The sequence below is a fragment of the Orycteropus afer genome, unplaced genomic scaffold (genome assembly GCF_000298275.1).
Source record: "Orycteropus afer afer isolate SDZICR_OR568_19922 unplaced genomic scaffold, OryAfe1.0 scaffold00046, whole genome shotgun sequence".
Classification (NCBI taxonomy): Eukaryota; Metazoa; Chordata; class Mammalia; order Tubulidentata; family Orycteropodidae; genus Orycteropus; species Orycteropus afer.
In genome coordinates this window covers 2,609,051-2,616,692 of record NW_006921633.1, presented here as the reverse complement: position 1 = coordinate 2,616,692, position 7,642 = coordinate 2,609,051, and the positions used below count along the sequence as shown (strand labels likewise).

At 36.9% G+C, this 7,642-nt stretch overlaps 1 pseudogene; it reads left to right on the top strand.

Moving 5' to 3' along the window:
- Positions 1 to 739: 739 nt before the first annotated feature.
- Positions 740 to 3,730, top strand: LOC103194619 (annotated as a pseudogene).
- The last annotated feature ends 3,912 nt before the right edge of the window (positions 3,731 to 7,642 follow it).

Below are 7,642 nucleotides of genomic sequence, written 5' to 3'. Positions count from 1 at the left end.
CACAGACAACACCCTAGAATGATTTTGGAAGAAAATAAAAGAACAAAATGACAAAATAAATGAAAGATTAGAAATGATACAAAATCTACAGATAGAAATCCAGAAGATTAATACTAAATTTTCAGAAATAGATAACACATTGAAAGGGCAAAGGACAAGAATCAAATCAATGAAAGACAGAATTAATGAGATTGAAGTCAAATACCTCAATACTTCTTTGGAAAGAGATCAATCAGAAAAAAAGATCAAAACAAAATGAAGAAAGCCTAAGGTTCATGTGGGATACCATCAAAAGGAATAACCTATGTATAATCGGAATTCCAGACAGGAAGAGGAAAAGAAGAACATTTACTGAACATTAGCTGAACTTTTACACTAGGTAGATACACTCCTTGGAGAGAACAATCATTGGAGAATAGAAGGGCTGTGTATGCACAGGGACATAGCTCAGGGGGCAGGAATGCATGGAGGGAAGGATACAGGGAAGAGGTAACTATGGGGAGGAAGTAGGAGGGGAGCTCTTGCATTGTGGTAAATTGTAGTCAATGTCATGAGACAAAGTGTATGTGAACTGCTGTGTGGAAAGTGAATTTGCTCTGTAAACTTTCACCCAAACCACAATTTAAAAAAAAAAAAGGAAGAAGAAGAAGGAGGAGGAGGAGGAGTCCTGCTGGCTCTCAGTCCTGAGAGTTGCTTGGACTGAGTACCATTCCAGTGCCCCAGGCCATGATGTGAACTCATGAATAGGAGATTTCTTCTTGCCTTTGTACTTGCTCTCCGAAATTCGAGTTTTATATATCCATCATGTCAAAAATGCTTTTCTCAGATAATACTAGTCTCCAAAAGATGAGGCAATCTAGATGATCTAGAAACAGTCCCAAGGCCAAATAGGTCTAATTGTCCAAAATGTGGCTCTACCGGTGAAGCTGAAAATACCAGTTACAGATATAAACTTTCCTTAAAGTTTGCAGAATCAAACAAATTGTTTGACATTACTGTATTTGGAAGCTGTTTGGATACATTTTTTGGTCTTACTGCCACTGGTTTGCACAGGTATATTGAGGATCCTAAAGAAATTCCAGAAATGCTGGACAGTGATACAGTTAATAACCTATTAACTAAAGCAGTTGAAACTTGCTTTATTGGAAAAGCTTTATTTTTGGAGTGACAAATTTTGAAAACCAAGGTTCAGATTCCAGTAAGTTCTTATAGCAATGCCCTGACCTCAAGAGAGAAATTAAAGCACTAGTAGCTACCCAGCTTGTTCTGCCAGACCCAAGTGTTGCAGGCTTCACTGTCATTGACTACCTCCATCAAATTCTGAAGTCTTCCAACTTAAGGAAACTTCACCATGGCTCCCAGGCAAATAGCTACATACTTGCTTTAGGTTACTCAAATAGTGATCTCAGCAGTATATATGGTTCTGACAGCAGTTCTTGTCTTTTTGTTGAATCCCATGGCAGAAATAATTTTTCAAGATTCTGGCAGCCATCACTTGAACTCACTTCCATTGTTTCACAACTAACAGATAATGATGATTTTTCAGCTTCAGAACAAAGCAAGGCCATTGGTGCTCTTCACCAGAACAGAAAGTGTATCTCCATAGCAGAAGTCACTGCTTCCAGTAGCTACCATGAGCCTATTCAGTGTTCATGGGTCTTGTTTCATATATGGATAAAAAGAATGAAACAGAAAAGTTGAGTGACAAACTTTGCTTACAAGCTAATCAGCTGAGTGCAGTTTGCGATAATCATCATGAAATTAAAATTACCAACTCTAATTTATTCCCTTTGAAAATGCAAGCATCCCTTGAGCCAAGCAATACAAAGTCCTTCCACAGTAAAGGGGAAATTAAAAATAGGTACTCCCAAGCTAAGCTAACATGTGACAGTCATAATGATGCAGATACCCCTGCTAGTATTCAAGAGAGATCTGCCTGTGGTTCACCTTCATCACTCAGACTTGAAGACATAGCTGATGGTTCCCCGGATTGTGACCCTGACATGTGGATGATCTGCCATTCTCTGAAAGCCTGAACAAATTTCTGGCAGCTATCAAAACTGAGATTGCTATTACCCAGGCAGATGACAGTAGTAGGAAATACTAATCTAGATAATGACATTGATAAATTACATGCAGGCCCCAGCAAGTTATCTGTGACTCCCCTGGAAATTACTGGAGCTCTGAATATGCTACCTACAGTTTGGAGATCATCACAAGCTAAAGTCAAAGCAAATTTTAGCAAAGATAACTTCCTTCCCAAGTGTCAAACAAATTCAAGTCCTGGTGCTCAAAAGTAGTCACAACCAGATCACATATCTGAGACTGTCTTTATAAGTGCCAATGGAAGAGACATGTCTGATTATGTTCTACCAAATGCTTATCAATCAGCACCGTTTCCATCTTCAAAAGATTTTGATACAATAATTACTCTTAAGAAGACAACCAGAATCCAACCACATGGGGCCAAAATTTCACTGAGGCCCAATACTTCAGAGTGTAATCATTCTTTTCTCAATATCAAATATACTAGTGAAGAAAAATCACTTTCAGAAATGAGTGAAAAGTTGACAACTTTGTGTTCCAAGAAGTGTAATGATGTTGCTGATCTTTACAGCTTAGAAAATAAGCAATATGGGTGGCTAGAGGACCAAGGTGACAATTTGATGGTTTGCAGACAGCTTACATACCCTTTAGAACCTTTTTGCAGTAGTACAAATACATTGAAAGAAATGCCTTGTGGACCTATCAATAGTAATGTAACACAGAGCTATTCTCCTGGCTATGAAGGTAGCTACAATGCTTCTGTTGATCTCTTTGATGTTAGTGCTAAAGAAGCAGACATTGCAAGAGAAATTACTCAAAAGTCACAGAATATTCTTTTACAGGGGGGAAAGGCCTTTGGCAGAAAGTCATGCTGTTGATTCTGATTTTTCACTGAGATCACATTCTGAAAACTCAAGCCAGTCTTCACAAAAATTAGCCCTGCAAAGCATATCAGCCTCTATATATCCAAAAATATGCTCTTCTCCACCTCATTTTCAATCAGATTCAGCATATGATTTTGAAGATAGCCAAGAGTTTGTTCCATATTCACAGTCAACTCCAGTTGCAAGATTCCACCAAACAAGAATTCAAGGGATAAAAGGAACTTTTGAAAAATTACCTATTTTTTATTCATATCTTGATGTTAACTATAAAAAAACAAGGATTTCCTCTCAAATTAACACACAGCAAGGTACCCCAGATGGTCCCAAAAATAAAAAAATACATCCAGAAATCTAAAAGCCCTATTATATCTGGTGTTACACAACTAGTTACACTCAACCACAGTCCTATTGCTGAGTGTCTTGAGACTGATAGTGATGAATGGGTTACCCCTATGACAAAAAAAGAATTTCTTTCAGATAATCTTCAATTCCAAACCATGAGTCTAAGAAAGTGCCTTGCTGCTTGTAATTCCCTTGATCAAGAAGAGATACTGAGAAAGAAACTGAAACATGTTAAACACAGAACAGATAAATATTTAATTAAGAAAGAGTTAAATGTAAAGAATAAGTTTACAAGAAAAACTCCTCAACATAACTATAAATGTTCAGGCTGGATTTCCAGAGAGTCAGTTACTGGGCTTAGTACATGTTCAAAGTCAAAAGTTGCCCCGTTTTCAGAAAATTGGCCTTCATCAGCAACTGAAAGTAATAGTGCTTGGTCTCCTGAATTGTTTTCATAAAACATCACCTGAATCTAATACTGAACTTCTTAAAGTCATCTTTATATGACTGACTGACTGTTCCATAGGTACCAGAATCCTATGTGGTATTGTAGCCAACCAGACTTTCTTTTCAACTGCTGATCTTTGAGGAGTCAATAAACATTTATTTATTGAGCACATACTTATGTGACAAACCCTGTGTTAAGATTCTATCATTCGTTAAAAATACTCAGCAAATTGTGTATTGAGTTCCAGGGTGTTTACTTACTACTTTACTACTTTGCTAGGTTTAAGATGTTTCCACCCTCAAGAAGCTCACACTGTAGTAGATGGTGTCACATTATCTCATTTAGACCTCATATTATCATGTTTCCCCTTAGCCTTGACCCTCTTATCTGTCAAAAAGAAATAATACCTCTTAAAGCTACTGTGAGAATTAAGTAAGATGATCTCTGTGAACATGATACCTGCCATTAAAATCAGTGTTCTTTCTGTATCACAAAAAAAAAAAAAAAGAAGAAGAAAGAAAGAAAAGAATAAGCTCCGATTTCTCAGCAGAAACCATGCAAGAAAGAAAGCAAAGGGATGGTATATATAAAACCCTGAAAGAGAAAAATTGCCAACCAGGAATTTTATACCCAGCAAAATTGTCCCTCAAATATGGTGGTGAAATTAGATTTCTAGATAAGAAGAAATTAAGGGAATTTGTTAAAACCAGACCAACTTTACAAGAGATACTAAAGGGAGTCCTTGGAACAGAGAACCAATAATAGAAAACAACTGACCAATAATACACAAGATGATATAACCCAGAAACCAACCCAGCTATGGAAGTATCCAAAGTAAAGTAAGCTTACAAGATTGTAAACAGGGAACCAGAGAAATCAATTGGCAAATGAGGACAACTACAAAACAAAAAGAGAGAAAATACTGTGTAGTTACAGAACTTCTAAATGGTGAGGAAGTCAAGAGAGTTCCAAGATAGAATGGACTGTTCTAAACTTGGGGAGAAAATTATAAATCACAGGGTAACCTCAAAGAAAAATGATAAACATTCACATCACAACAAAAAAGAGGACAGACACAAATATTTAGCAAATACTAAAACAACAGCAACAAAGGAAATGATAACATGATACATAAACATAATGAACTCAGCACAGAAAATTACATGCAACAAAGAAACCAGCAAAATCATGATGACACACATAACAAAATGACAGCAGCAATGTCATACTTGTCGATAATTACACTGAATGTCAATGGATGAAATGCACCACTCAAGAGACAGAGAGTTGCAGATTGGATAAGAAAACAAAACTCATCAATATGCTGCCTACAAGAGGCACACCTTAGAGACAAAGACAAAAATATACTAAAACTCAAAGGTTGCAAAAAAGATATATCAAGCTAATTGTAACCAAAAAAGAGGAGTGGCAATATTAATTTCTGATAAAACTGACCTTAAGACAAAAACCACTGTACAAGACAAGGAAGGACATTATGTAATGATTAAATGATCAACTGAACAAGAAAAAATAACTATAATAAATATCTATGGACCCAATGAAAGAGCCCCAAAATACATAAATCAAACTTTAAAAGAGATGAAAAGGAAAATAGATGACTTCACAGTCATAGTGGGAGAGTTTAATACACCACTTTCAATGAAAGATAAAACTGGAAAGACACTCAACAAAGATGCAGAATAGCTAAACAATACAATCCACCAACTTGAACTTATAGACATCTACAGAGCACTTCACCCAACAACAGCACAATATAAATCTTTTACAGCACACATGGAACATTCTCCATGATAGACCATCTGTTAGGCCAGAAAGTAAGCCTTAATAAATTTAAAAAAATTGAAATACTGCATAGCATCTTCTCAGATCACAATGCTATCAAATTAGAAATCATCAATAGGAAGATCAATGGAAAAAGAGCAAACACACAGAAACTGAACAACACCCTCCTAAAAGAACAACTGGATAACAGAAGAAATAAAAAATGAAATTCAAAAAAATCTTGAATCAAACAAGAATGAAAACACAATGTACCACTTTGGGTAAGATGGAGGATTAGGCAGACAAGTGACACAGACCCTCTTCAACAAAGAAAAGAAAAACTAATTGACAGAGATACAGAAGATAATCCTGGAGCCCTGAGCTTTGAAAGGAACTATACAGAAGTGGATTTGGCACCAACTAGTGAAAGGAAGGTTGGGCATTCCTACTTCTGTAGTGATACTGCCTCGGAAACCCAAGGAGGGGTCGCTATGAGTCAGGGCCGACTCGATGGCAAATAACAGCAACAACAACAGTGGAAAAACCTGGAAAAAAAAAACAGGAGTACAGAGATGGTCAGAGCTGTGAACTGTCAGCTACTCTGATGGGACCAACAGCCTGAATATTTCCAAGTGCTGTTGGGACCTGAGAATTGACCTAAAGATCATCACCAAGGGCTGCAGGGACAACTGTGCTGGTGACCTATGACTAGGAAAGGAAACAGCAAGGAGGGAGACAACCTGAGCTGTTGACTTTCCACTGTCCAGCCATTTTGACTGTTTACATGTGGCAGCTATTTTGGATATTTAAAGTGACTGAGGGCACAGCCATTTTGAATGTTTACAAGTGGCAGCCATTTTGGATATTTAAAGTGACAGAGGGCACAGCCATTTTGAATCTTTACAAGTAGCAACCATCTTGGATTTTAAAGTGACAGCATTCTCATTTGGATTCCAAGGACCTAAGAATAGGCTCTGTTTGCCAATGTCAGCAGGGTCATATGAGAGGCTGACAATAGGAAAGGAGACAGGTGGTGAGTGTATAAGGGCCAGCAACTAGTGAATAGAGGAGCACAGTACCCTGCTTGCATAGATAACATACAAACAAAACAAAGAAAATGAAAATTGTGGGAAAGTCACTCCAACATCCAATCACCAATTAAATATAAACACAAAAATATCACAATGCCTCAGAGACAACAGCGCATCACAGTCCACACAAAGAAGCAAAATAAAACAGGAGAAACAAGGGACCAGGATACAGACCCAAAATACATCCCTGAGGAAGACACAGCATTGGAACTCCCTGATAAGAAATTCAAAAGAATTATATTTATGTATCTGCAATGAATTGAGGGACAGATCGAGGAAAACACAGAGAAAACCCTACAACAATCTCGAAAGACAATACAAGAACAAAATGACAAAATAAATGAAAAATTAGAAATGATACAAAATCTAAACACAGAAATCCAGAAGATTAATACTAAATTTTCAGAAATAGATAAGATATTGAATGGACAAAGGAGCAGAATTGAATTAATGGAAGATAGAATTAGGGAGAGTGAAGGCAAATACCTGAACTCTTCTTTGGAAAGTGATAAATCAGATAAAAGATCAAAACAAAATGAAGAAAGCCTAAGTTTCATGTGGGATACCATCGAAAGGAATAACCTACGTGTAATCAGAATTCCAGAACAGGAAGAGGTAAATAAAACTACAGGGAAAATTGCCAAAGATTTATTGGAAGAGAAGTTTCCTGGTATGATGAAAGATGAGAATATATCCATTCAGGAAGTCTAACAAACCCCAAACAGGATAGACCCCAAAAGAAAATCACCCAGACATATCATCATCAAACTCACCAAAACCAAGGACAAAGAAAGCATCATGAGAGCAGCATGAGAAAAACAAATAGTTACCTACAAGGGGCAACCGATAAGACTAAGCCTGGATTTCTCAACAGAAACCATGCAGGTGAGAAGACAATGGGATGGTATATATAAAACTCTGAAAGAGAAAAACTTCCAACCAAGAATTAGGTACCCAGTAAAACTGTCCCTCAAATATGATGGTGAAATTAGGACATTTCCAGATAAGCAGAAATTAAGGGAATTTGTTAAAACCAGATCAACCATACA